Source organism: Microcebus murinus, chromosome 8, assembly GCF_040939455.1.
Source record: "Microcebus murinus isolate Inina chromosome 8, M.murinus_Inina_mat1.0, whole genome shotgun sequence".
NCBI classification, from domain to species: domain Eukaryota; kingdom Metazoa; phylum Chordata; class Mammalia; order Primates; family Cheirogaleidae; genus Microcebus; species Microcebus murinus.
This window is the reverse complement of record NC_134111.1, coordinates 1785611-1793285: the sequence shown is the minus strand read 5'-3', so window position 1 is coordinate 1793285 and position 7675 is coordinate 1785611.

The window sequence follows — 7675 nt, the reverse complement described above, 5'->3', positions numbered from 1 at the left end:
TTCTATCTTATTTTAGCACAATGGTCCTGGGGGGTGGGGGGTTCGGAGCCTTGAGATGGGTTTTATAGGAGTCACCGGCTGCAGCTAAGATTCAGCCTAGAGGGAGCCTCTGAAGCAGCCTGCTTACAGAGAACATTATCTTAGTTGAAATACAGTCTGCACCCTGTGCTCTAAGCCAAAGCGCAGTTCACCAGGCACATGAAGCATGTCAGGAGTCTCAGGGGCCCAAGGTGTTTTGACCCTGGACTAGTGGCTGTATCTTGTGGGCCATTGTGTGCCATACACCACCGCACTTCTCCTTATTTTTTAAACTCGATCAGACTAGCAAAGGCGAGATGGCAGGTGTGGAGTCAGATAAGGGTCAACTGAAAATTTTCCACTTTCTTAAGCAAGCAACCAAGCACAATACAGAAGCTGATGGTGGGGTACTAGCTGTCTGTGGTCCCCAGGCTCTAACAATGCTTTTACATTTGCAGTTCCTTCCATCTGATGTTTTTGCATTTTTGTAAAGAAAATCAATTTGGTCTTGCTTCTTTCCTTCTGTTGTGTTCCTCCTTCCCCCACAATCCCTCCCCTGAATTATGCGAACTGTGCTTGCCACCCAAGGTGAAGCTGATTAAAAATGCTAACTGAGACTTTAAATGGAGTGTCTGCTGCTGCTTCATCTTGGCTGAAGCCGGTGAGCGGCTGCCTTCGTCCCGGAGCGTCCTGCCTGGATCTCAGACACACGCATCGTTAAGGGTGATTAACAGGCACGGTGCAGATCCCGGGTGCGTGGTGAATGCTAAGCTGCTAAGTGGTAGAATCCATCTGGAGTCCTGTGTGGATGTGGCCTCCCCTCTCCCCAACAATCACACAAATTTTCATTAGCATAACTTTAAATTTCTAGTACCCACTTCAGCTACTAATGAATTTAATGAAAAGTACCCTGAGGGGGGGAGTCTCTCAAAAATTCTCTTTATTTTACAGAAAAGACAGGTGAAACTATAGCAAGAAAAATTCCAGCTACTAAAAGGAAGCAACAATTCAAAAATATTCATTCCTATGAATTCAATCAAAATGACACCAAAAATGGAGAAAGCACAGCTGACACCTAGCAGTCTGACTCTTGTTGGAAACAGCCTCTTTTGGGCTTCTATGACATCTCCCTCAAGCTGTCCTCCCACATCTCCAAGCTCCAGATGGCTTCTTAGTGTCTTTGCACTCACCTTGCTGGGCCCTCATTCCAAATATCTGAACTGCTCAAGATGCCTCTGCCCTGCTAACAGAAAACCCCAAGCTCTGTAAATAATCTAAAGTGGTTGATGCTGAGCTGAATATGAGTGACCACAACCCAGAACTACATCATCTCTCTTTTTGTTAATTAAGTTATTTATTATTTAATTTCAAAATGTTAAGGGTGCATAAATGTTTTTGTTATGTGGGTACCTAGTATGATACTTAAGTCGGGGCTATTAGTATCCCTGTCACCATGATAGTGTTCATTGTACCTGATAATTTTTACCCTGCACCCTCTCACACACACACCCTTCTCGGAACTACACAATCTCAAGGGCTCCTGACCAAGTACTCCTAAGGCAGCTGAGCCACAGTTTGCTTTTACACATTTTAGGGAGACAGAAATTGCAGGTAAGATCATAAATCAATACATGGAAGGTGAGACATGAAAATAACATCTAAAGCCCCTGCCGACTGAACTAAAGCCCTTGCCCCTGTCGGCCAAGAGGACCCCAAGGAAACCTTAGAACTGAGTTCCCAGCCATGCAGGGATGAGAGGATGGACATGCTCGTTACACCCCCTCCCTTGCTAACCTCCGCCAGGCTGCCTTCCCTAAGGATAGACAGAGCTGGCCTTTTGGGAAGTCCTGACCCACGGCTGATTTCTATCAACCACCAAATGCTGCTCCTCCCTTTGTGGTTTCAGCACCACAGACCCGCACTCCCTCCTAATAAGAGGCTATTGATCATGGAGTGCCACTGGCCACCCTTCAGAGGATGTGCACAAAGGGTTTTCCTGCCCCTAGTTTCACCTTTTGATATCAGGGGGCCAAAAAACTCCACCACTGGATCATGCTAAAGCCACCAGTTTTGTACAGACCACTTGTGAAGAGGCCGAATGAAGCTCAACTGCACATGGCATGTTTATCCTCTCATAAATATTCAGGACCCTTCCCATAGCTCATTAGATACATATATTCAGCCACCACGTTCAGTATAAATTCCTGTTCCCTGTACCATTTCCTGGAAGTACATGCTCTTTCCTTCTGCCAACCCTCCTCCCATGGAAAGCCCTGTTCTCAGCTCAGACTGGGATCCTGAGCAGGGAAACTACTGACTAGCATCACAGCCAGGGGACATCCGCTGGCTTGAGGTCCTGCCTGCTGACAGAGGCTGGAGAGAAACTTTGGAATAGGGGAGGAGAGAAAGGAGCGAGGAGAGAAAGGAGCCTGCTCCAGATTTCTAGTCTCAGATGGCCCCACTCCCACATGCAGACTTTCTGGCTGAGTGGGGCCATTTCAGCCCCTCCCTGACAGCTGTTCCCAGAAGCAGAGAACAGCCCTTTGGCCCCTGCTAACAGAATTTGTGGAGCCTGAGGGCAGACTCATTGAACCCAGCCCTGCCCAGCCCCACTCCCCCACCTGCCTCTGCTGAGGTGGCCACCCACTACCTGAGGCACTATAGTGAAATAACAAAGGTCAGAGCAGAACTAAATGAAATTGAAAATAAGGAAATAATATAGAAGATCAACAAAACAAAAAATTCGTTCTTTGAAAAGATAAACAAAATTGATAGACTTCCTGATAGATTAGCCAGAAATAGAAAACAGAGGACCCAAATAAGCTCTATCTGCAATGAGAAAGGAGATATTACAACTGATGCCATAAAAATTCAGAATATCATCTGTGAATACTATAAAATCTCTATGCACACAAACTCCAAAACATTGAGGAAATGGACAAACTCCTGGAAACTCATAACCTCCCAAGGCTCAATCAGGAAGAAATAGAATTCCTGAACAGACCACTTAAGAACAACAAAATTGAAGCAGCAGTAAAAGATCTTCCAACAAAAAAGTCCTGGACCAGATGTTTCACACCCAAATTTTATCAGACTACAAAGAAGAATTGGTATACACACTGCAAAAATTATTTCAGAACATAGAAAAGGAAGAGATCCTCCCCAACTCATTCTATGAAGCCAGTATCACCTTGATACCAAAGTCAGGAAAAGACAGAACAAAAAAAAAGAAAACTATAAATGAATATTGCTTATGAATATAGATGCAAAAATCCTCACTAAGATCCTAGCAAACTGAATTCAGCAACACATCAAAAAAATTATCCACCACAACCAAATGGGCTTCAATCTAGGGATGCAAGGATGGTTCAACATATGTAAATCCATAAATGTGATTCACCACATAAACAGAAGCAGAAACAAAGATCATATGATCATCTCAATAGATTCAGAAAAAGCATTCAAAAAAATTTAGCACCCTTTCATAATAACAACTTTTAACAAAATAGGATAGATGGAGCATATCTGAAAATTACAAAAGCCATATACAACAAACCCACAGCCAACATCATACCGAATAGGAAAAAGTTGAAATCATTTCTGCTCAGAACTGGAACAAGACAAGGATGCCCACTGTCTTTACTTCTATTCAACATAGTCCTGGAAGTCCTAGCCAGAGCAATCAGACAACCCAAGGAAATCAAGGGCATCCAAATGGGGAAAGAAAAGTTCAAACTATCACTCTTTGCTGATAATATGATCCTATATCTAGAAAACCCCAAAGATTCTGCCAAGAGTCTTGATAATAAATTCAGCAAAACCTCAGGCTATAAAATCAATGTACAGAAACCAGTAGCAATCCTATACACCAACAACAATCAAGCTGAGAATCAAATCAAATACTCAATACCTTTCACAGTAGCTACAAAGAAAATAAAATACCTAGGAAATAAAATAAAAGAAAAGAAAATAGAAAAGAAATAGAAATAAAAAGAAAAAGAAATAAAGTAGAAAAGAAAATAAAAAATAAAATAAAATAAAATAAATAGGACTATATTAAACCAAGTAAATGAAAGATGTTTACAAAGAGAACTAGGAATCACTGAGGAAGAAAATTGCAGGTGATGTAAAAGATGGAAAAACATACTATCATCATGGATCAGCAGAATCAACATTGTTAAAATGTCCATACTACCCAAATTTAGAGATTCAATGCAATAGCATTGATTTAGAGATTCAATGCAATAACCATCAAAATGTTAATGTCATTCTTTGCAGATCTATTAAAAATAATTCTATGCTTTGTTTGGAACCAGAAAAGAATCCGAATAGCTAAAGCAACCATAAGCAAAAGGGACAAATCTGGAGGCATCACTTTATCTTAAGATTTAAGAGATTTAAGACTTTAAGATATACTAGAAGACTATAGTAACTAAAATAGCATGGTATTAGCACAAAAATAGAGACATAGAACAATGGAACAAAACAGAGAACCCAGATATAAAACCATCCACATATTGCCATCTGATCTTTGACCAAGTAGACAGCTATGTACAATGGGGAATATAATCCCTATTCAATAAATGGCGCTGGGAAAATTGGATAGCCACATGTAAAAGATTGAAACAGGATCCATATCTCTCACCACTCACAACGATTAATTCAAGATACATAACAGACTTAAACCTAAAGCATGAAACTATAAGAATTCTGGAAGAAAATGTTGGAAAAAGTCTTATAGACATTGGCCTAGGCAAAGAATTTATGAAGAAGATCCAAAAGCAATCACAGGCTGGGTGCAATGGCTCACACCTGTAATCCTAGCACTCTGGGAGGCCGAGGCAGGCGGATTGCTCCAGGTCAGGAGTTCGAAACCAGCCTGAGCAAGAGCGAGACCCCGTCTCTACTATAAATAGAAAGAAATTAATTGGCCAACTAATATATATAGAAAAATTTAGCTGGGCATGGTGGCACGTGCCTGTAGTCCCAGCTATTCTGGAGGCTGGGGCAGCAGGATTGCTTGAGCTCAGGAGATTGAGGTTGCTGTGAGCTAGGCTGACGCCACAGCACTCACTCTAGGCAACAAAGTGAGACAGTGTCTCACACACACACACACACACACACACACACACACACACACACACAAAGACACTGGAGCTGAAGGATAGATGTGACTGGGGCAAGGGTTGTTTGAAAAAGAATTAATTAATTAGCAGCTGTTCTGGCCCACTTACTCCCTCCAGAGAAACTCTCTATAAAACCCAAGACTCTCCCTTTTCCTCTCATGGATGCTTTTTTTGGCCTCCACGGATCTGCACCTAGATGCTCAAAATAAATAGCATTTTGCTACACATGAGGCTTCTTCTGTCTTTCTCTCGGCTCTGGATCTAACAGACATGAACAGAAACTTTTCAAAAGAAGATAGACTAATGGCCAAGAAACATGAAAAAATGCTCAACATCTTTAATCATCAGGGAAATGCAAATCAAAACCACAATGAGATATCACTTAACTCCAGTGAGAATGGCTTTTATCAAAAAGTCCCAAAACAATAAGATGTTGATGTGGATGCTGAGAGATAAGAACACTCTTATGCTGTTGGGACTGCAAACTAGTGCAAGCTCTATGGAAAATAGTATGGAGATTCCTAAAAGTACTAAAAGTAGAACTACCATTTGATCCAGCAATCCCATTACTGGGTATTTTACCCAAAGAAATAAAAAGTCATTTTATAAAAAAGACACTTGCACTAGAATGTTTATTGAAGCACAATTCACAATCACAAAGATGTGAAATCAACCGACGTGCCTATCAATACATGAGTGGATTAATAAAATGTGATTTATGTATACCATGGAGTACTACTCAGCCATAAAAAATGAATTAATGCCTTTTGCAACAATCTAGATGGAACTGGAGACCATTCTTCTAAGTGAAATACTGCAATGATGGAAAAACAAACCCCACATGTACTCACTGTTAAATTGGAACTAGCTGATCAGCACTCACGTGCGTATATGGAAGTAAAACTCAGCAGAAATCATGCAGGTGGGAGGGGAGGGAAGTGGATGGGTGAAATCATATCTAATGGGTAGAATGTACATTATCTGGGTGATGGGCACACTTTCAACTTTAACTCAAGCAGTATGAAAGCAATTCATGAAACCAAAACATTTGTACACCCATAATATTCTGAAATTGAAGAAAAGAAAAAGAGAAAAAAAATAAATAGATGGGAATGAAGGAAGAGGGAGCAGGGACTCTTCTGGGGCCCTGTGGTGGAGAGGGAAGAGGACAGTGTGGGGCTATGAGCCTCGGGACAGGATATGCCATGCAGCGGGCCGAGACCCTAACAGCTCTGCGGAACCCTGATAAGCCACTGCACATCTCCGTCAGCTACTACGGGATTACTGTCCTACATTCTGCTCATTCAGCAACATCAGAAACTGCGGCTGTGAGAGGAGGCCCAGATGACAAATAACGGTTAAAGTAATTTTCCTGACCCAAGTAATTATTACCCCACCAAGAGGGGAAGAACTGGGAGAAGGACACAGCCCACAGTATCTGGAACACACACCCTGAGGTCAGGCGGCAGAGAAGAGGGAGGGTGATGCCAGTCAGGAAGGTGAGGACAGAGTTACCAGAAGGCCATCCACATAGGTGGGCGGGGCAGGTGGGCGGGGTCCAGGTCCGTGTGCAGGCTGGCAAGGACAGGGCAAGTGACTCCTACTTGGCCATGCATCAAGGTCAAGATGACCTTGATAACTGGGCAGGTGAAAAGATCTTAAACAGAGAACACTGCTTGGATAAGACATAAAGAGCTGCTGAGTTAAACTGAAATCATTCAGCAAAGGACACACAAATGACAGATCTTAACCACTAAGGACATGGATCAGAGAAGATGTTTCTGAGGGCAGCAATGGGAGATGTGGAAACAACCCAAGTGCACATCAATTCATGAGTGGATTAATAAAATGTGGTATATGTATACCATGGAGTTCTACTCAGCCATGAAAAAAATGAATTAATACCTTTTGAAACAATCTAGGTGGAGCTGGAGACCATTCTCCTAAGTGGAAAAACAAACACCACATGTACTCACCATTAATCAGAGCCAACAAATCAGCACTCAGTGCACAAATGGAAGTAAAACTCAACAGAAATGCTGAAGTTGAGGGGGAAGAAAGAGTGGGTGGTAGCTGAGGGCTGTGCTGAGGAGCCAGGCCACCATCACTCAAGGACAGCCTGAGCCAGGTCGTGGGGCAGGCTGGATGTGAGACAGAGGAAGCTGGGAACATCTGCCTCTGCAGCCCCCCCCCATTCCTCCTCATCCTCCTCGGGACCCGCTGCCCTCAAGGCCGCCTGGCACAGCTCCCCAGGGGACGGCCTCTCTCCGCAGCACCTCCATTCCAAAGCTCACATGTGAGCAAATCTCTGTCTTATAAGTTGTTTTCTCCAGTGAAGAAAGAAAGCTCACAAGGCCCTGCAGAAGACAGACACCAGTGTGGAGTTTTAAAACAGACAGTTTTAGGCAATATAATACATATATCATGTTTCCACACAGGCTTACTATCATGTCCCGACCCGCAGGACCTTCTGTTACTCGCGGGGGCGAGGGGGATCGTGCCTGAAAGAGATGAGCGAGAGAAAGAAACGA